Source organism: Ambystoma mexicanum, chromosome 14 (assembly GCF_040938575.1).
Source record: "Ambystoma mexicanum isolate Mex_15411 chromosome 14, UKY_AmexF1_1, whole genome shotgun sequence".
Taxonomy (NCBI): domain Eukaryota; kingdom Metazoa; phylum Chordata; class Amphibia; order Caudata; family Ambystomatidae; genus Ambystoma; species Ambystoma mexicanum.
This window is the reverse complement of record NC_090940.1, coordinates 204,343,721-204,366,920: the sequence shown is the minus strand read 5'-3', so window position 1 is coordinate 204,366,920 and position 23,200 is coordinate 204,343,721.

Genomic DNA, 23,200 nt, shown 5'->3' with positions numbered 1-23,200 from the left:
AGTTGGGGTTTGCCTCTGGCCGTGCGCTGTTTGTTCAGAGGGTCTATGTGCTGTTGTAGCACTTCTGTCTCTCTGCGTCTCTTTGGGACCTCTCCCTGTTGCCTATGCTTTGGTATGCCTCAGAAGTAAGTACTGGGATGAGGAAGAGGGACGGGGAGGTAATGCTCGGACTACTTACCAGCAATCTTCATTACTCCTCATCCTACTCTTCCTCGTCGCAGTACTGACGACCCGGCAATCCCTCCCTGAAGGGAGGGACCAATGCAACAGCATGGAAATTGGTAACTAGGAATGCTGGGTAAGTGGGGGGCATTATACATCTGAAGAAAAGAAATTGAAAAGGGGTTCCTGGAATGGAGGCGGTGCCTCAGAGGTAAGTACTGTGACGAGGAAGAGTAGGATTAGGAGTAATGAAAATCGCCAGTATATTGCTTCCCACTATGCCCGATTCAGCCCTAAATCCTTCCAAGAAAGATAAAATGAGTACCATTAATTGGGTAACAATAGCATATTTGAATATAGTGCTTAAAAGCAGGAGGAATTTGGTTTGAAGAGCTAAATAAAAACCTGATTTTGTGATTAAAGTACTGTTTTTATTTAGCTATATATTTGACAGTACTGCCCCTGGTGTACTTATGTTTTTTGGGGAAAAAACAGTAGCTCTTTTGTGTCTGCTGTATTATTGAAAGGAATGTTTGATTTGTCTCCTGTTAGTGCTAACACAAGCTTTCATAGCAAACAGTACTTTCAGTTTTTAGTGCCGCTATCGTCTGTTTAATTAGTTTCACGTGACTTCTGGGCAATGTAGAGATATACCACAATTAAAATCAAAATATTTGTTTTGCCTGAAATCAAAAGTGATCCAGGATATTTTGTCTTCATCAAAACCAATCCCCTTTCCTGGGCTCATTGCCCGGCTTTACTATTAAATATTCCGCCGTCTAACGCAGGCCCAGCTGTTTTCATAATTTTCCATTATTTATCTTAGGACAGCTCATTGCTCCAAAGCAATCCCCTGATTAACATGTCAGAAGTAGTGGCAACATAAATAAAACATGCCTCGAGCCTGGCTTTCCTACCTCAACATATTTCTCCTCTGGATATAGAACGGGGATCAGCCATACCACCTACTCTTTTCCCGCAGGTCACCAAAGAGCCGTAATAAGGTAATGGATTTCAATCACTACCAATAAAGCCTGATTCAAACCCGAAAGCAAGAGACCGACGGGCAGGCCAGCTATTCATTCCGCCTCCGCAAAATCGCCGGGATTCTTTTGTCGTGAGTCGCCCTTCTTTCTGCGCGGATGGTTTGCTTCATCTAGTGCCAGCGCATAGTCTTACGTCTCGCTAAAGTTGGTGATTTGAAAGAAAGCTGTGCTGCTGAGCACCAAGCAGCATAAGCATGGAAGATGAGAAGTCATTTCAGTTAAGTTTAAGGAGGTCTGGAAATCACATAGACTTCTCACACAATGGCTTCTGCGTTTGGCCCAAGCATTGCAGAATTGGAATGCAATCTGGGTTAGGCAGGAAAGGGCGCAGACCAGATTTTGGCAACACACAGCTCTCCAGAACTTTGGCATACAACTCCCATGATTCCTCACCTTTGAATATGCTGGCTAGAGCTGATGGGAGCTGTAGGTCAAAACGTCTGGAGGCCCCCTGTTTGCGACCACTGGTGTAAACTGCAAGGACCACAGTAGTTCCTTTCAGATCGTTTGTATGTATTCTTTTGTATCAATGTACCCTGGCTTTAGAGCTTGACTCCTTGCATTGTCATTTTTGCTGAAGGCCTGACCTCTCCGCGTATTGGGTCTGTGGCTTCTTAAAAATCAAACAATATAATACTGGTCGTACTCAGAAGATTTCAGAAAGGTACAGGCCTAATTTATGGGCAGGGAAAGGAAGAATCCGACAATCAAGCGGTGACTCTTTAAAACCTGTACCTAAGCAGTAAAAGAGAACTATCCTGGAAGCAGAAAAACGTCCTTTCACACTCAAACCTTTCTAACAGTTCTGCCACGACCTTGTTAAAAATCCTGAGATGATTATCTCATCTTGCCAGGAATATAGAAGGTCCATTACCCTCTGGGAACCTGTGGAATGCATCCTTCATTTTGATTTTAAGTGCACAAAGGTAAAATGTAGCAAAAGTAATGCAATTATAACATAACCAGCTGAAACAGTCTAAACAAACAGTAGAACAATCAGGTTACAGCAAGTGGGATGTCCATGATACCAAGATGATAAAAAAAGAAAACATAAAAGAAAAACACATCATATGAGCATGCATATATTCTATACAGCAGGGAACTGGTGGAATAAACTGCAGGTGCATATCACTTTCTAAGTCCTCCTTCACCTTGACCATAAGATTATATACAGGCCTGCAACTACCTATCATTTGATCAAGTAAGATCTTATTCTGGCAGATACCTTTTGTTCTAAACACAAGTGCTGGTAGGACTTCGGCAGTAAATGTAATAATGTTCTAGGTAGCTCCTTTCCAGTTTTGGTAACACTGAGACTCCCAGCTCACCGTCTCTACCCTGCAGGCTAAGCCAACTCCAGCACTGCCACCCAGCTTCACGGTTATCCAACCCATGAAGCGTGTCTGCTAAGGCTTTCCCTGCCACTTTCTCACACCACCCACCACCTTTGGCTGACCCACACCCTGACACAGCCCTCTCCATGCTCCACTCTGCTATATCTGATACTCTTGATGTTCTTGCCCCAGTCATGAGGATCCGCTTGAAGCCAAGTGCAACTCCTGGTACGACTCAGACCTCGTCACCCTCAAACGCACATGCAGGGTGGCTGAGAGGAATTGGCGCGCTTCTGGTATATCCTCTGACAAACTGGCTTGCCGCCTGCTCCAAAGGTAATACCGCCTCTCTGTCTGCACCAAGAAGAGAGCTCACATCCAAGCCCGCGTCTCTGCGGCATCTAACAACTCAGCCGAACTCTTTAAAATCTGCAAGGAACTGGCCAATCCTGCTGCAGTCTGTACCTCTCCTGTCCCCTCCCAGGCCCTCTGCATGGCTCTGGCTTCTCATTTCATCTCTAAAACCCATGACATCCTGTCCTCTCTCTCTTCCTCTCCCCTCCTCCCTCTACTCCCTGCTCTTCCTCTGGCCCTTCTGCAGCCCCCTATCCTCCCTCCTCTCTGCTTTTCCCCTGTTCTCCCCTGACAAGGTTTCTAGACAAGTCTGATCTATGAAAGTCTTGTCGAAACAGGTTCATCCCTGTTCCTCCAAAACCATCAAGCACCACATTGACTACCTGGCTCCTGCTCTGGCTGACTTCTGCAACCACTCCTTCGCCGCTGGAGTCTTCCCACCCCCCCTGAAGCACACCCTTGTGCACTCTCTTATTAAGAAACCCTCTGCCGACCCGTCCTGCCCAGCTATCACCCAATCTCCATCACTGCTTTCCTGGAAAAACTCCTGGAAAAGCTGCCCATCTCCCAGCTTAATCTCCACACTGAATCTGTTGGTTATCTTCATGACCATCAGTCTGGCTTCAGAGCTGCCAGAAGCACGGAAACTGCTCTCCTGAACATCTGTGAAGACCTGCTCTCCAACCTTGATACCAACACCCCCTGTGTCCTCATCTTACTTGATCTCTCTTCTGCCTTTGGCACGGTCAACCATGCCATCCTGCTCAACTGTCTGCGCAGCGGTGTTGCTAGGTCTGGAAAAGATCTGGGGCTACACTAATGTCGGGATTGTCGGGACTCGGGGCTAGCTACCCTTTTGGTTGTAGACCCTGAGATTCTATCTGGGGCTACAACCAAAAGACCCGGGGCTATAGCCCGCTAAACCCCCCCTAGCAACACCTCTGCGTCTCCGTGATAACCTGGGTATCACTGGTCAGGCCCTGGCGTGGCTGACTTCTTTCCTCTCTGATCAACCCTCCCAGGTCCAACTTGGGTCCTTCCTCTCCTCTATCTTTATCTCTACCTGTGGTGTACCCCAGGGGTCTAACCTCTCTCCCTGGCTGTTCAACCAATACCTAGCACTTCTTGCCCATCGTATTGCCGTTCTCTGCCCCAACTTTCAGTGCTATGCGGATGACACTCAGCTCATTTTCAGGCTAACTTCAGCCACCTCTTCTCCTTCTCTCTTCTCTGACTGTCTGCTATCCAGGAGTGGTGTGCCACCAATGACCTCTGCCTTAATGCCAGTAAGACTGAGATTTTCCTAATCGGCACACCCGCTCCCTCCTTTCCTGTCACTCTCTGGTCGACCATTCTTGGCTCTCTTCCTGCTCCCACCTGCAAGGCTAAAAACCTTGGGGTCATCTTCGACTCCACACTCTCCTTCTCTCCTCACATCTCTGACGTCTCTAAGAAGTCACACTACCAGCGGCATCTCCTCCGAGGAATTCTTCCTTTCCTCTCCTTCTCCCAGAAGCTCACTGTCTCCAGAGCTCTGGTTCTCTCTAGGCTGTACTATTGCAACAGCCTATTCCTAAATCTGCCTGCTTCTACTCTCCGCACTCTGCAACTCATCCAAAACAGTACCGCGATACTTGTTCTTGGCCTCAAGCCCAGGGATCGTATCTCTCCGGTCTTGAAATCCCAGCACTGGCTTCCAGTGGCAGCGAGGATTAAGTTCAAAACCCTCTGCATTGTCCACATGGCCTTCGGGGGCCTGTGGCCGCAATACCTTCAACTCTCTCTTCCTAAATATCTTCCTTCTCGAGCTCATCGCTCATCTGCCTCCTACTCCCTCAGGGTCAGTCGCTTCTCCATGCAGCAAGTTGGTGGTAGATCTCTTTCTTCGGCTGGTGGTCCTTGAAAATTGAGGAGAGCCATCTCTGGTTCCGGAAGCACCTCAAAATCTGCCTCTTTGCTTCTGCTTTTTCTCCTCCTCTCCCCTGTGGAACCTCTGGCTGAAACAGCACGTAACTGCACTGGTTACCTGGCTGCCCTCTGATCTCGGGCCCAGGTCCCCTCCCCCACCAGTTGCACACCTGCACTGCCTCCCTGGCAACCCCCGTACTCAGGGACTGTTTTCTGTATCCCTACAGTCCTCTACCAGCACTTGACACCGGATCTCTGCACATACCCTTGCACCTGCCACCAGCTGGCCGTACTTTTACTTATTGCTTTATTTATTCTATTTATTGTTTTTATTTATTCTATTAATCCCATGTACTGCACTGTCCTCTCCCCCTTCCCCCTGCAATGTTCCCCTTCACCCTTCCCCTGCACTTGCGCGATCTGAATGACACCTGGCCTAGTATGATTGTTGTCTCCGTCTTCCCTCTGTTCCCCCTCCCTTGCCTCGTCGCGCCTTGAAACACTTGTGTATAGGCGCGTTATTAATGTCATATCATATCATATCATATCAAAGGTGTAGACCTCCCCTGCTGATGATGACCATGGAATTGAACATCTTTTGACCTCTCTTGCATGCCCGCACTCTAGCCCCACCCACAACATTTGCTCAACCGTGTTGGGGTTGAATCAAATAATGAATTTCTTTTTCTCCCTCCACCTCAATAATGTGCCCCCTCTTTATGATGTACATTGTTGCCCCATCAGCTCACGACCCTTGAACTCAAGGTTTGCCAGAAAGTACCCCAACAGCTCAATTATATCCATATTATCCAAACCTGGGCTCACATCAGGTAGCACCACGTCTTCCCTCTCCTCTTGCAGCACCAACCTCCAAACCCGATGGGAAATGAGGTGGATTTTAGCCCCAGAATCTGCCATAATCTGGACCTCCTTCCCATCGATGCACACTTCTGCCATAGAAGACTCATCACCACTTTCCTCTCAACCCACTACGTTTATTGGCCACGCATTCGCTCCACCACACTCATCCTCATCGGACGTCCCTCGGTGATCCCATCCTTGCCGCCAGTGCTATGTAAGCTCATCCTCATCCACAGTGAGTGGTTCATATGATTTTTCTGAAAGTACAAAGTGCAATGCCCCTTCCCAATGAGCCTCCACTCCCGCGTTCCACCCGCAACTAATGACCCCAGAACACCCCTCAGTCACCACATTCCATTCTGAAAATCCCACAGGAAGGCACAGCATCTTCAGGCTGCACACAAAAAGTCTTAGAATTCTTTGGTGGCCGGAGGAGGTTACAGTCAGTTGATATTTGTGATAAATGATAGGAAGTACTAATTGCAGAGAAAAAGAATTCACATTTCTTTGAAGCAGCAGAGTAAATTCAGTGCTTGTGCTCAATGGACCAACTTTTTGCAACAGATGAGAGAAAATACTAGCTGTGGAGAAAAAAGGCTGAGAATTCTTTAGAGGCAGAAGGAGGTTATGTTCCTTGGCTGTTACTCAATGCACCATCGTTTTGTAATGAGTGAAAGACAATATAAATCGCATAGAAAAAAACCTGAGAATAATAGTCGGGCAGGAGATTATTTTCAATCACATTAGCTAACTGCAGCAGATTATATCCAGTGGTTGTAACTCAGAGTACCATCTTTATGTGAAAAGACAAAATACTGCATGAAAAGTCAACATCTGACAATTCTAAGGAGCCAAGAGGAGATACATTCAGTAGTCCTAGCACAATGTGCTATCTTTGTATGACGAGAGAAAATGCAGGTTGCCAAGAAAAAGTCTTACAATTTGTTTTATGTCACGAGGCGAATATGTTCAGTAGCTGTAAGCTAATGTAACATTTTATTGTGTCAAATTAGAAAAGATAATTGCTGCACAAAAAGAGTCATAGAATTCTTTGGAGGGAGGAGGAGAATATACTCAGTGGCAGTAACTCATCATGCAATTGTTTTGGAAGGAATGAGGGAAAATATTAGCTGCAGAGAAAAAGTCTTAGCAAGAGAGTACATTCAATTGTGCTCTGTATGGTACTATTTTGTGAAGGAAGAGAGTGAATAAAATGTGCAGAGAAAAAAGACTTCACTCAGAGGCTGTAACTTTACACCATTACTTGGTAATGAAGATAAATAGTAACAGCAGAGGAAAAGTCTTAGGATGTGTTGGTGTCAGGGGGACAATGCATTGCACGGCTGTAACGCATTATCTTTTTTATGAGGGAGAGATGATACTTGCAGAGAAATAGTCTGAGAAGGTTTTGGCTGCAGCAGGAAATAACATTCAGTAGCTAAAACCCTGTGTGCCATATTTCGGGGACAAATGAGACTATGCCGTTGAAAAGCGCTTTGTGAATCAGGCCCAGTGTATCATCTCTTTTGACAAATGAGAAAAAACGATTTGCAGAGAAAAAGTCATAGAATTCTTTACATTTAGGAGAGTACATTTAAGACTCCTAGTTTTATGGTATCTATTCTTTCTACATTCTGTCTGTATGTTTCCATATTTATTTTCTGTCATTTTAACAGCATTTATTTTTTGCTCTATGCATTTATTTGTTGTTACAACTAGCCTTTTTCCAAGTTTAAGCAGGTGAAACAGTGACATAGTGCTTGAATATTTTTTATGGGACATGCACAGAGCACTGACGATAAAGGCATATTCAGTTTCCCCCTTTAATACAAGTAGGGCTGTATTTGTTCAAACACAAGGTAAACACATAGAAACTGACACCTCCAAATCAAAGTAAGTTTTAAGGGGGCAATCGTAGTAGGCCCCTGGCTTCCGGATGGATGGTAGCATTATGTAAAGTAATTTCACTCCAGAAAAGATACGACAGATTTTTGGAATTAAACAGGCCGTATTTTATTAAAATTGCACAGCACTTATGACGGGGACCCAATAGTTCATTTACAATGTTCTTCTTCGGTTGCACATGACCTTGACCCTCAGCCGACCCGCCAGATGCCTGTTTGGCCTACTGGCTTTCTGAGCTGGCCCAGGGTTATTTGTATGAAGGAAGTCCAATGTCCAGCCGGACAGTCCAAAGGCCCAAGCCTGGGCTAACATTCCACCCAATGGGCACCCCGAGGAGCCACCCCAGGTGTCCTCGCCTGCTTGGCCTATTGGATGCGATTAGACCCCTCAACCCAGAACCCGGCTAGCAAATTCCTGTTTCTTCTTCGTGCAACATTTTGTTCATGGTCCGAATATTTTTACACTCCAATTGTGTAGGTCCCTGTCCATAGCACCACACGGCAGATTGGGCTACTGTCCAATGGCCCTCGCCCCTACGCTCAGACAAATGTACCGCTGAATACTCCCTAAAATATTGTGAATGAATACGTCCACTCCCTCTTGAGAGAAATCCACACATCTGTATTAAACAATTCAGAGGATGAGAGTCTTAACAGGCCGTGCCTAATTTTCCAACTAGCTGTTTAATTTTCTCACTGCTAAGTACATGGCCTAGGGGCTCACCTCTGGCCCCCAATCCCACCTCAGAATAATTTTTGACCAGACCACAACTGTACCCCGAAAAAGGCACGCCAGAAACGCCATCTCATTAACAGTGAACTCCCTCACCTGCCGCCTGCCCCACCTGGCTAAGTCGTTCCCTTCTACATGGAGTACCAAAACCTCTAGATCCGGCACCTGCCCCTGCTCCAATGTCTCCAAAAATAATCTCCGGAGCTGCCTGAGGCGCATGCCCCCTGCTCCCAACAAGTAACACATAAAACCGCTGTACATTTGTTTGTTATGCCACACCGGGTCTTTCAGCCTCACCACCGCTCTTGATACAAAAGAATGGCTGCACACCCAAGTCACCCCTGGCGTGGGACTCACTCCTGCAAGGAAAATGAACAGCAGTAATTAACACGGGTCAATTACTGCTGTGCCAACGGCCGGCCGCACATAGCGTTGAAAACAGTCAGACCTCCACCTTCCTATGCGCTGTAAGGCCTGCAAGGGCAGGCCCACACCTGCTGCCTCAATGGCTGCACCTATGCGAAATGAATGGGACATGAAATCCACTGGAGATACGCCCACTGCCTGGCATGCCTTCTGCATGACCCTTGTAAACTGGAATTGCGCTAATGGAGCCCCCCCCCAGCGTGGACCAGACAGTTAGGATGCTCGCACGTTTTACCGATATGTAACACCCCAGCCCTCGGGCACCACACCACACCCATGGCAGCAAACAATGGGCCTCATTACGAGTTGGGCGCAAAGGGATACCAGGCACCGTTAAGGACACCGGTGCCGGTAATCCCTTTGCGCCCTATTCCGGGTTCCCTGGTTTTACCAGGCGTTAAGGATGGGACCCGTTAAGGGAATTCAGAGCCAATAACGGTACCGCAATTTGCGGTACCGTTATTAAGGCCTTCCCCCTTCCCATTGAGCCCTATGGGGGCTCAAACGGGAATGGCTTTTTCAACGGGGACTTACCGGTCCCGCAAAGGTCGGAATAGACCAGTAAGTCCCCATTGAACCAGGGCGGACTCGGTACCGGTATGGGAGGTAGTCATGGCGCAAATAGCGCCATGATTACCTCCATACTCGGAATGAGGCCCAATATTATCCAAGCCGTCTTACCCAACTGGTCTGTTTTTGACTTAGGAAGATACAACCTCACTTTATCGGGCAGGAGAAGAGTGTGGGCCCACTTCATTCCTACCAACTGGTCCATCCCGAATGCAGGCACCAGCTTGCTTACCTTAAAGGCCCCAAAGAATGGCAGAGTATATGCTGAGGCAAATAGCACACCCTCATAAGCAGACTCGCACACAGCTGGTAGGACTTCCAACATACTCTGTAAAATGGCCAAGGTAACCGGCCTGCGTGTGTCGGGCGGTGTGGGGACTGCCCTAGCCCAACCCTGGAATGCTTTTCTTATTGCAAAGTGAGCTGCGAAATCCGCGCACCGTTGTAATTTAGAGAACAAACTGATTGCTGTGACTTGTTGTCTTGCGAAGGTCAGTGACCCACCCTGATCCTTCAACTCCTGCAAATAAGAGGCTAAATTGCACAATTATCGGTCTCACCCAAACCGTTTTTGCTGCAAAACCCCACATACGCTACTACTGCCTCCTCATAAGCCCTCTTAGTCTTCGGCTGGACTGTGGAGGCTATTAACGTGCCGCACCTTAGGCTCCAATGTTCCATAAGTCTGCCATTTGTTGGTCCGGCATCGGGCACCTCCTCCGAAACTCCACCATCTTAAAATGAGACAAAGCATCTGCTGCATTATTGAGGACCCCTGGAACATCACATGCCCTAAACACAATCCTATATTGCAAACAGTACAATATAAGGCGGTTCAAGACATGGCGCACCATCCCACATTTTGCTGTCTGACGGTTAATCACCTCCACCATTCACATACTGTCTGACCAGAAGACAATGCATTTCCCTGCCAGCTCGTTCCCCACACCCGTACTGTCACTAGAATTGGGAACAGCTCCAAAAATGGCACATTCCTAGTCAAACCTGACTCCGCCCATTCTGTGGGCCACCATTGCATGCACCACTTGAAACAAAACACTGCCCCAAACCCCACTGATCCGGCTGCATCCGTGAACAAAGCCAGCTCGCTGCTTGTGGCCTGGGGCGAGGACCACAGCACTTTACCATTAAAATGCTTCAAACAGTTCAACCACAACCTCATGTCTTCCTTCACTCCCCTAGACAATCTAGTATGGTGATGCTGGTCTTGCAAACCTGCCACAGCCCTGGCGATGCTGTGTGAAAAGGGCCTGCCCATTGGAATCACCCTTAAAGCAAAGTTTAGCTGCCCCACCAGTACCTGTAACTCTTTCAAGGTCACCTTCCTAGCTCCCATGCACATGTCCAAAGATCCTCGGAATTCTGCGACCTTGTCCATGGGAAGCTTCGATCCCCCCCATTACCGAGTCCAATTCTATCCCCAGGAAAGTTAAAAAAGTGGAAGGGCCATCGTCTTTTCCACTGCCAAAGGGACCACCAGAGAAGCTGCCATCCTAATGAATGCGTCTAACACCTTACCTCAAGACACCTTCCCCGAGGCACCCAAAACAAGAAATCATAATGGATCACTCCCTCCGGAGCTGCATCATTGGCAAAAGACCATTCCAGGAACCTGCTAAATGTCTCAAAATAAGCACATTAGATGGAACACCCCATTGGCATACATGTGTCAAAATAAAGCAGCCCCTCAAACTGAAAACCTAAGAGCTGAAAATCTGCCGGATGCACCGGCAATAATCTAAAGGCTGATTCGATGTCTGCCTTAGTCATCAACACCCCTTTACCCAGTGCCACAAGTTTGCTGATCACCACATCGAGAGATACATAATGCACTGCACATAAATCTTGGTTAATTCCATCATTCACGGATTCACCCCCAAAGTAAGAGTTGTGAATGAGCCTAAACTCCCACTCCTCTTTTTGGGCACTAAACCTAGCGGGAGCAGATAAAATCCAGAAAAGGGTGGGGGGTACTGAATGGCCCTGGTACCCTGCCAAAACTTAGCTCTTTCCCGATCTTCTTCCTTGCAGTAATGATTCCTGATTTTTCGGGATTGACCTACAACTTGTGGCAGTAGAAGGGATTCTAAAACCCTCCAAGAAACCATGGTACAAGAAATGAGCATCGGCTGCCCATGGGTAAATACTCAACCATGAAGCCAGTGCCTGAAAGATGACTGGGGACTCGGCCACCGTAAACTGATCCTTCTCTGCCGCCCCTTTTCCCGCCCCGTCCCATGCTCACTTCCTCTGTTCCCTGTGGTTCTGCTTCTTGAAACACTTGCTTTCAGTGTGGGAGGAACCTCCACAAAAGGAACAAATGTGCTTGAACCTACAAGCGGCCCCTTTCTCACACAGCTCTTTATTGAACTGCCAGAATGCGGATTTAGGGTCTGTTGCCCTATTATAGGGTGAAAAGTGTTAGGTTCTGCTGTACGAAAGGAGTGGGGGGCCCTGCTTTGCCTACCAGCCAGGGTCATCTCGTCCAACCAACTATTTACATCCCTTTGGTCCCACCTCATTAAAGGCTGATTAGCTTTCATCTGCCGGAACTTGGTATCATACTTTAGCCACGCAGCCTGATCATACTTGCGCTGTGCTGACACAATGGTGTTAAGATAATAAAAAAGTCGCCCGCCGAGCTCCGGCTTCTTTTCTATCACAACACTTGCATATATGGCAAAACTAGTAATCCAATTGGAAAGGCTCTTATCCACCAATATCTTCCTATTCTTTTTAATAACACATTTTTATTGATTTTATAACATACAACCGCTGGGCTCCCTGTGGCCAGCCTTTAGACAATGACATTACTAACGATAATAGAAATAAAAGTAACATTGGATGGAAAAAGAAAAAACTCTCATATGGGACACACTACATGCTTACATTTAACCTCCGATACACAGCGTAATGGGTTTTGGCACAGTAACAAGTTATTTGCTGTAATGTCCACAACTCCTGATACCTGATATCATGATATTAGCGGTTCAGCAGGTCACATTGTGTCTTCCCAGCGCTGCCAAACTTTATCTGCTTTTTCAGGACAGCCCCAGGCTCTGTAAACCCTCCTTTCTATCGCGATGCAAATTTCTACATCATTTATCCACTGCTCCACTTGCGGAGGTTCCGTAGCCCCCCATAGGCGTGCTATGTTCCTTTTGCATATTGCTGTTGTAGTCATGAGACAGAGTTTGTCATATTTTGACAAGTCTATCTCGCTGTCTACTCCCAGTATCAGGAGTTTGGGCTCTCTGGGAATCGTCTGGTGTAGTACCCTCGACAGCACATCGCAGCACTGCTGCCAGTATTGACAGATCACCGGGCATTCCCACAGTATATGAAAGAAGGTTCCTCCTTCCTCCCGGCATCATAGACAGTTGGGCTCAGCTATTTTGCCCTACTGGCACAGAGCTGCTCTCGGATAATAAATCCTGTGTAGTATCTTCAGTTGTACTAGGCGTAGTCTGGTTGATATGGTGACTTCCCTGGGGTACATTAGGATCTGGACCCAGTCTTCAGGCATAATTTCACCAACGTCAGCCTCCCATCTCAACTTTAGTCGCTCCAGTTCTGGCGTGGAAAAGGAGGTGATGACACTATACATGACAGTAGTGACTTTGGCCGGGATACGGTCTACCACTATGTTCCTCTCCAGCGGGGTAGAGTCTGCCATGTCGGAGAGGGCTGGGAGGTACTGCTGTAGAGCATGCCGAAGCTGTGTGTAGTGGTATATCTCTGTTTCCGGAAGGCCGAAGGTCGAGACTAGTTCATCAAAAGGTGTTACGACTCCCTCCTTCAGAATGTCCTGTACTTTTTCTATACCGTGTCTCTTCCACGCTGGCCATTTCGGTAGTTTAGTTACTTCAGAGAGGTTCCTATTATTCCACAATGGCTGCAGTGGAGTGATTTTGTCTCCTCAGCCTATAAAGGTATGTGAGCCTGCCCAGATGCATGGTATATGTGAGGTCATGTCTCTAGGGGTTGTTCTACGTGTTCCTGCGTACAGTTCCATGGGGCGGGACGCCCTCACATGTGGTAGTGTTGGGTTGGCGTGTAAAGCATCGTTTATTATCGCCATCTGGCTGGCCCAATAGTACGTCTGCAATCTTGGTAGACCGATGCCTCCTTCCCAAATCGACCTTTGTAATGTTTGAAGGGCTATTCTCGGGTGTCCGTCTCCCCACAGTAGTTGCCTGAGCACACAATCTATCTCCTGGAACGTCCTGGTCGGTATGTGCAGTGGAGCAGCCTGTAGTACATACAAGTACTGTGGAAGTGTTAGCATCTTGAACAGTGCAGCGCGCCCTAAAAGGGTCAAGGGTAGGGACTTCCAATGTTGCACGTCCCTTGTGAACCTGTCTGTAATAGGTTGCAGGTTGTTTAATGTGTAGTCGTCAAGATTTCTTGTGATCTGGACACCCAGATATCGGAACTGTTCATGCGCGATTTTGTATGGGCAGGGCTCAGGGGTCTCGTTTACAAGATGATTCAAAGCGAACAATGTAGATTTAGATCGGTTCACCCTCAGGCCACTAAATGTTCCGTATTCCTGCAGTAGCTTCGTTACCACTGGGCATGCTGTTTTAGGATGTTGGAAGTATATCAGTAGGTCATCCGCATATAGTGAGACTCTGTCTTCCCATTCTGTTCCTCCAGGGATGCCATCCCAAGTTTGCGTATCCTGTAGCCATTGGGCGAGTGGTTCCATGGCCAGTGCGAAAAGGAGGGCCGATAGTGGACAGCCTTGTCATGTCCCCTTCCCTAGTGCAAAGGATCTCGATGTCCAACCATTCACCCTCACCTCTGCCATCGGTGCCTCATATAGCAGTTGGACCCAGGTGATGAAGCATTCGCCAATCCCCATTTTACGCATGATCGCCCAGAGCGCCTCCCAGTGGACCGAGTCGAAGGCCTTCTCAAAGTCCACTGCGAGTACACCCACAGGAGCATCCAGTGTCCGGGCACGTTCAATGGCCAGGTGCAGTCTGCGTATGTTCATTCTCGTGGATCTGCCAGGCATAAAGCCACATTGATCTGAGTGTATTAGGGATGTTATGACCTGCTGCAGTCGTGGGGCCAGCAGCTTCGCTAGTACCTTTGTCTCGCTGTTTATCAGAGATATTGGCCGATAGGAGCTGCAGTCGTCCGGAGGTTTGTCTGCTTTGGGTAAAACAATTATTGTTGCCTTCCTTAAATCTGCTGGTAAGCTGCCTTCGTCTCGGGCCCATAGATACAATTTAAATAGATGTGGGGCCACCTCAGTTGCACCTATCTTCTTCCAAGTTTCAATGGGGAAGCCGTTCGGACCAGGTGTCTTTCCTGATTGAAGGTGCATCATAGCTGCCACTATCTCGTCTTCTGTGATTTCCACTTCCAGCATGGCTGTTTGTTCTGCAGTGAGAGAAGAAAGGACTATCCCATCCAGCACAGAAGTTTCGGTGGGGAGCTGGGGTGCGCTGTATAACTTCTCATAATACTTAGCAAAATCCTCTGCAATGTCTGCATCGGTTGACTTTATTTCAGCGTTTTGTGTTTTGATCGCTCTCACTTGATTGTGGCCCTCGTCCCTTAGCTCAAGCCACGCTAGCATCTTCCCAGCTTTATCTCCTGTTTCGTAAATCCTGGCTCTCATCGCTCCGTGTGCCTCTTTAGCATTGTCCAGAGCGATATTCTGCAGTTTTTTCTGAGCAAGGGTCAGGGCTCTATTCGTGTCAGGGTTGTCCTGGATTAGATGCGCTTCTTCCACTGATATGACAGTTGCTTCTGCTTCCCTTGTCGATTGCAAGTGTGCTTTCTTTTGTGCCGAGGTCCAGGAGATAATTTCTCCACGAATCACAGTTTTGTAAGCTTCCCACATAGTGATGGGGGAGTCCACAGTGCCTTCATTCACTTCAAAGTATGTCGTGCTAGCGTTCTGTAGTCGTTCCACCAGTTCCGGGGATCCCAGATAGTAATTGTTCAATCTCCATACTGGAGGTGGGAGTGGTTTGTATGTTGCAATGGACATGAGCAGGGGGGAGTGATCCGAGATGCCTCTTGGGAGGTATTCTGCCTGTGTCGCTGTATGAATTATTGATGCCGGTATAAAAAAGTAGTCCAGGCGTGACAGGGACGCATGTACCCCAGAGTGGTAGGAGAATTCCCTGCCTTCCGGGTGAAGATCCCGCCACACGTCTCTGATTCCAAAGGCTTCTACAAAGCTGGCTAGGTTAGTCCGGCGATTCGGATCTCTACTGCGCAGGTGTGTGCGATCTTGAGCATTATCCATTACGTCGTTGAAATCTCCTCCCATGATCAGGATGTCTGCCGTGTCCATCGTCAGCAGTGGTGTTATGTCTGCTATCAGCGTGGCTTGTAGTGCGGGTGGGGCATAGATCGCCAGTAGGGAGATCGTTTTGTTCCATAGCGTGCCCGTGACATAGTTGTACCTGCCACCAGTGTCTTGATTCGTGCCTGTGAGTATGAGGGGAAGTCTTTTGTGTATCAGGATTATTACCCCTCTGGCTCCCATCGTGAATCCTGCCTGTATTGCCGTACGGTAATTGGATCGTTTCAATAGAGCATTGGTTGTGCCAGCTAGGTGGGTTTCCGTTAAGAAAGCTATGTCTGGGCTGTGTCTGTTGAGAAATTGCCGCACTAATCGTCTTTTCAGACTGCTTCCCAGACCATTTACGTTCCAGGTGAGGAGTTTTAAAGTCCGAGTTTTAGTGGTTTGTGAGTTCATTTAAGCGTTCGTGGATAAGTGGCGACGGTGTTCCGCTGATACTGATCCTTGTGTGCATGCGTGCCGTGACATAGAGCAACTGCCCATTTCGTTCTACATTCTGTGTTCTGAGTATTTTGATGTTCCATTGAGTTTGTCCATCCTTCAAACATAAAAACAAATACCCAACTCCCCCCTCCCTATACTTCACCCCCAACTGAAGTATCTGTCGCCCAATAGTAACTCAAACTCAAACTACTTCTAAATAAGTTTTAGGAGAGGGTCCTTTTCAGGGGGGGGTAGCCCCTCTTGCTTGCGCCGAATGTTAGTGTTTTTCATAGTGAGGTGGTTCACATGCTACAGCTCGTGGTGTAGCAACAGATCGTTTATATAGTTTCATGGGGCATTCCGTTTCTTCACTGCAGTTTGTTCAGTGCACTATCGGTTCCGCAGCAGGGTCTGGAGCCTCTTGTTCGTTTCGTTCCGGATTTCTCCTTGGGGAGGCCCGTTGTGGTCCAGGCCTGGATCTTCCTCTTCTTGTTCTTGGTCTTGTGGACCAGTCTCCTTCGATATGGGCCTCGGCCCATTTCCAGGCCTCCTGCGGGTCTGTGAAATGAACCGTCGATCCCTTGTGTATAGGCGCGTTACAAATACCATATCATATCATATCATTGTGATAGATTTTGAGTTGGGCTGGGAAAAGCAGGCCGTATTTCACTTTCATCTGCGCCAATTGCCTCTTCAGTGGCTCAAAGGATTGTCTTGCGCGTTGCACCTCCCGGGTATAGTCTGGGAAAAAGGCTATTCGTGATCGATTGTGTGTGACTGACCCATGTGAGCGCGACATTTGCAGGAGAGCGTCTCTGTCGCGGTAGTTTAGAAACCTAGCTATTATTGTCCGAGGCGGGGTACCTGGGGCCGGTTTGCCAGATGGCATTCTGTGGGCTCTCTCTACAGAGAAAAACTTTGAGAAAGAGTGGGGGTCAAAAATGTCAGTCAACCACTGTTCAAGAAATAACTCCAGACACGGCCCTTCTTCCCCTTCCGGCAGGCCCAAGATGCGTACGTTGTTGCGGCAAGACCTTCCTCCTCCTTCATCCACTCTGGTTTCTAGGGTTTTCAAGCGGGACATGGCTTGGGACAGCTGTCTGTTTATCCCACTGATGTTGTCTTCCGCTTCTGAAATACGGTGCTCGGCTTCAACGGTTCTGGATGTTAGTTTCTGTAAGTCATGTCGCAGGAAGGAGACATCCGCTGCGATGCAGTCCATCTTGATTTCCATGGCAGAGCGGGAGCTAGCGATGGCAGCCATGACGTCTCGTAGAAAGAGGGGTGCTTCATCTAGCAGGGCGGTCGGTAGTGCAACCACTCCCGTCTGAGACGGTGTGGCAGCGACCGCAAATTGGTCCATACTGCTTTGGGTTGATGTTTTCTTTTGTCTGTCCTTGCCCATCTCAGCGTGCGTTTGGCGTTGCGGTGGAGGGATCAATACCGCATGGACAGTCCCAGCGTAGTCGCCGGCCTCCAGCTGGGATCGGTATCCGCACTGGTGCCTCCACCCCGTGGTCTCTCCTTCGTTATGCAGTGTGCTTGTGGCTTGTCTCTCACCGGGAGTAGCCGGTAGGTGGGGTCTGTGTTACAGAAACACCACTCATCTGGGATTGTAAGTGACCTCCGTAATGGGTCCGACGTCCACACCCGCACGAGACGGCACGGCGTATCACTATTCTTCAGCCGGGCCCAGCCCTTACTACTGTGCTGTAGGGCCCCTCCGCTTCCCACACCTCCTCCTACGTAGGGAGAGAACACCCCCTTTCGCTGGGTATTGATCTTTCAGGAGGTTCGAGAGGGTCTAAGGGGGGGAGAGGAGGTCCCACTTACTTGCTGTGTACTCGCCGATCTCCCCCCACAAACCGTTCTCCACGTTCTCCACGTTCTCCACGTGGTAGAGCAGGGAGGAGGGTAGGGCTAGCCACGGGATCGTCACCAGGCCTTGGCCACCAACCCGTATACAAAACGTGGGCCAGCGGTTCACAGCGTGTGTTTCTCCGCGCCTTCTATTCCCATGGCGTGTTATAGGTGCTCAATCAGTCAATGGTACCAGTTGTTTTGCATATAGCTTGTGGGTCCCACATGTGTCAGCGGGCGGGTTTGTTGCCGGGATCGGCCTCCACGCGTGCAGGGAAGGGAGAAAGCACCGACCGCCACAGTCGGAGACCGCCAGGAGGATCCTTCTCACCTCCAGTTTCCACATCTGTCCCTCCAGCCACCAGGGCCGCAGTCCACAACGATCACGGCCGACGCCGCTCTCCACAGCTACCACCGCAGGCCCCCGCGGCCCGACAGGCAGCACCGGTTCCCAGCCGGCGAGGATGACTCCACCTCGGGCACACAGCTCCTCCGGTCCCACAGGCCGCCACTGGAGGTCCCCGCCTTCCGAATCCAGGGAGGCCCCGGTCGCAGCCTCAGTGCGCTTCTCTTCCAGCGGACAGGCACGGGGAGTTGGCTCCGCACGCCGCGCATCAGCCGCTGATCGGAGGTAGCAGTTGCCGCTCGTTCCGTTTCACTGCGACACAGCACAGGCAATCTCCCCCACCGCAGGCCCAAGGGGTTCCGTCCGTTAGCAGAGATGCGTAGTGGCGGCCATCTTGGAGGCGCTCTTCGTGCTTCCCGCGCTGAGATTATTACTCGCCTTAAAACCATAAGATATAGGTTTTTGCGGGCCGAAACTTCACCCGGAGCTGCTTCACATATTCACCCAAATATACTGCAAAATTCAGGTCGTTACAGACAGGATAATGTTGTCAGGATGTTGTCGGCGGCAAGAGGAGCTTACGGGACTCACGTCTTCCGAGCTCGCATGCTGGCCACGCCCCCCAATATCTTCCTATTCTTGAAGGATGAATCATTCCCCTCCTGCTTTTTCTTAGAGTTGGCACCCCTACGTATTGGATCAAACACGTCCACATATTCCCCTCTCCATATTTTCTCCATTACCCCACTAGTTTAATGCCAGCACGCACTGCCACCCGATGACAAGAGAGGGGCCACACTCCCGGATGCGTTGGCCGACAAAAGCACTGCTGCCACGCCCCCTGCATGGAACACTGCTGTTTGCTCCCCTGTCTTTGCAGACCACAACTGGTCAGGTGAGACCACCACTGCCCCCCCTGCATTGGTGAGGCTAGTGGGGGCACAATGGGAGCAGCCGGCCCTGGGTTCAAAGGTGTGGCCACAGCGGACACAACGTGAGACACTGTTCCCCCAGGCGACTGTTGTGTACCAGACCCCCCCACCAGGCTGCACCCCTGTCATCGCTGCAGGCTGCCCTGGCGGCTGGCCCATGGGCCCTGGACCCGAAAACAAACTACCCCAATTGAATGTGGGCAAACCCCTGGTTTGCGGGTGTAAAATGGGCCCCCTGGGGACCGCAAAAAGAATTTGGTCCATTCCGCCCATACATTGTTTGCGGAAATAACACATTTGGCCAACCCAGCACCTGTGACCCCCCCCCCCCGGTGCCCTGCCTGAAGGCGCAACTGTGACCCCCCCTGGGCCAGTAGACTCACCAGCCACTGATCCTATGACTGGTCCTTGAGCCAGACGCCCTGTCTCATTCCCTGGCAGGAGTTCAAGTTGGGCTACCACTAGCACTACAACAGCAGGTATGCCTGTGACTGCCTCCCCTGATGGTCCGGTCAATGTAGCTTCCGGAGTCCGGAGATGCTGAAGCATGATTAGGTTGCCTCCTCTTTTTTGCAGGCGGCTCGCTGCTGCCCGGCGCATCTTGTTGGACTTTTGGTTTTCTAGCCCTACCACTAGGGGCCCTTGCAGGTGGCTGCTGCACTGGTGTATCCACCACAGGGGTACTATCTTTTAGCATGTCATGTACCCACTGCATGCCCTTTTCCTTGGCTTTGTCAAGAAACCTAGCCATCACTGCTAGTTGCTGCCGCTCCGTGCTGTCCGAGCGCACTGTTTTACTTTTACTTGGGCCATAGTGCTGACCAGATTCCTCCCTTCGCCGACCTAAAAAGAGCAAATGGGGAGCACACTATTACACTCCTGCTCCAGCGTGCAATAAGATTTCATCTTGCACTGCCTTTACCCCTTACCCCCTAGTACATTATGGCTAACCCTATGCTCCTCCTTTGCTCCCCTTTGCCTCTGATGCCACTCCACATATACATTTTTCTCTCTCCATCCCGCGTCATAAGTGGAATTTCAGGCAAAACCCTGGCACAATTGCCTCTCCTGGACCACCATCATAGGATGCATGGGTGGTGATTGGTCACCCACCACATGATCCCCCTTTGCACAATAAACAGAATCCACAATCATGACGTGCACACAGCATTCAGAGCGCTATTTTCATAATTTATGTCCTTAATCACCCTTGAAATCAGCCTTATCAGAAGATACTTCACTTTTCTCTCACCGAAGGCTGCGTCATGTGCGTGTTCTCGTTGATAAACGCTGCCGCCATAGCGGTACTGCCAACGTAATTAGAATGACCGGCAGCATATTACAATAGTGCGTTGTCGCTTGTATGTGTCACGCCCCCTCCGTTCACCCCACTCCCCGCTTCGCTGGAGGACAAGCTGACACAGTACGGCAGGCACAAGATCCTGACTTCCCTAAATATCATCCAGCAAGGGCAGCGAAACTAAACGCATGCTATGTATGCAGATTTGCATCCCAGGTCCATACACCGATGAGTCAAGGCTGACAGTGGGCATTCCCTTACCCCGTGTGCCTCGTGGATAAACCTTGGTTCGGCTGCCTACATCGCCAGATGATCCCTAGCTGATCGGTGCACATCTGCGCCAAATCAAATGAACAAACTACAATACTATGGTACTCCCAGCTCTGCCCCTACGTGCCTTTTACCACGGGCCTGCACCAACCGAAATAAAGCTTTACGGTAACCCCTGCGCCGCTGCTCCAACATAAATACAGTATTACGTCCCCTCTGTGCCCTTCACTATGTAACATGTCACTGCATACTAGGAGCTCTTGCCTGACCCCCCGTTCCGCGCTCCCCCGACTCGATCTGCACAATCAAGATGGTCTCTGCACCCATTATCCATGAAACCCTTACTTTTCCGAATGCTGGAACCTCCTCTCGTCGGCACGCCTCACTTGACCCGACACCACCAACGACCGCAGATAGACCGGCACAACCAAGGACCAATGACCAGGAACGTGGCGTGAAGCTTCACGAAACCTCCTCCAAGAACGTTGTTTTGCTTTTCGGACTCATGTAATGACTTTAGAACTACTCACCCTAGTAGACGGACCAAACTTTCTTGGACTCAGGAAGGTAATAATAGACATTTAGACCAACAATTGGAATGCAATTGACTTGTTACAGGCCCTTAATAAGCATACAGATAACTATTGGAATAAATGCAATTGGTTGTACATAAACACACACAAGCAAGGATAGCTAAAATAAGGTCTACATCACCGTTAGTGCAGTTGAAGGAGAAAACTTAATCTCGGCCACAGCAACACTACCCAGTCTTGAGGCAGAGAGATCACACATACTAACAGGGTCTGGAGCAGAGCGTCCTCCCTCTCAGCGAGACTTCATCACCCAGAGTTCCAATTCTCTCTCTACCATCAGGGTACCCCTCTTCTTATGGAGGAAAACATCCCGCCCCTCATGGGTAGCAAACTGTCCCCGGCAGAAGGACAGACAGCAAGCATGGGAGGCATAGAGCTGAAGAATCTAGACAGTAGTGGAAAAACCCAGTTTGTCTCCCGTGCGCTTGTTCCCAGCATCCCTTATCAATTCACCTGTACATCTCCGACTCCCTTCTCAGCACGTCTTTGGCCGAACAATACAACAACCATTGAGCTCCTCTGTTTCATAATATAATATTGCAGCCATTGCAGAATTCATATCTGCCTTCTAACTGAGCTCCCAGAAACGTAGATTTTCATTGCGGTTTGGAGGTGAACGTCCAAAGTGACTGCGCACTGGCACCATGTTTTAGCTCATTTTCGCACATGCTATACAAACGCCAAACAGGATACGCCACAAAACTATCTCCCGAGAATCCAGGTGTGCATGGGACACAGCTGCCCCCCCCCCCCGGCCCCCGTATGCAGTTAAGGTGCATACCCCATGCTTCTTTCAGGCCACGCCCCTCAACTCCTGGAAGTCAACCCTCTCCCCTGGACAAAGAAAGGGCCCCCACCATGGCCCACAAGGCAGCCCCTAATGGCAGCGCTTCTGCGGGGCCATGGCGGTGCCTCCAAATTCACACATTTATTACGAATGACAACACTTTCAAAAAAATCTTTCTCGCAAACTGGGGCCCTTATGACTGCAACAGATCAAATGAATCTACATTTGTTCTCCTTCAACACACACACACGTTCGCTCATATAAACACACACATGCATATTAATCCAAAGTCGATCTTCACCATAAAAATAAACTGATGCTCTTTAAAACAATGATCCTGTGATTACTACCAACCATGTTTACACTGTCTCACAATTGTAGAGTCACTTCCGCAATATTTAGGAAGTATTCTAAATGACTGCACCCATCGGACTCCTGCGCAGCTATTTAAACCTCTTTCACGCCTGTAATGCATGACTGACAGCAAACAGAGACAGACAAGAGGCCTACTTTCCCATGTATTTCAGTTTTAATAAATAAATATTGACGCGAACTGTATTGATGTGCAAAAATCAGTAATTGTGGGAAACAGGAACCTTTAATTTACATTCAGTGGCTGAAACTCAGCGCCCCATCATTTTGTGACAAATTAGCCAACCTACGAGTTGTAATGAAGAGGTTTTAGAATATGTTAAAGGCAGGAGGAAGTAATCTTGCATGGCTGTTACTCAGTGTGCTAACGTTTTGCAACAAACAAGGGGAAATACTTGCTTCTGAGAAAAAGTCTTTGGTGGCGTGAGTGGTCTGTACTCGGTGTACTAACTTTGTGTACACAGGAGAAAGTGCTAGTTGCAGATAAATAGTTTTTACATTTCCTTGGTGGAAGTAGGAGATTATATTCAGTGATTGTAACTCTGTGCACCATATTTTATGACAAGACAAAATACTACATGTGAGTGAACATTTTATAATCCATTGGAGTCATGAGAAAATTGCATGCAGATGTTATAACTCAGTGTGCCATTTTTATGTAATTAGC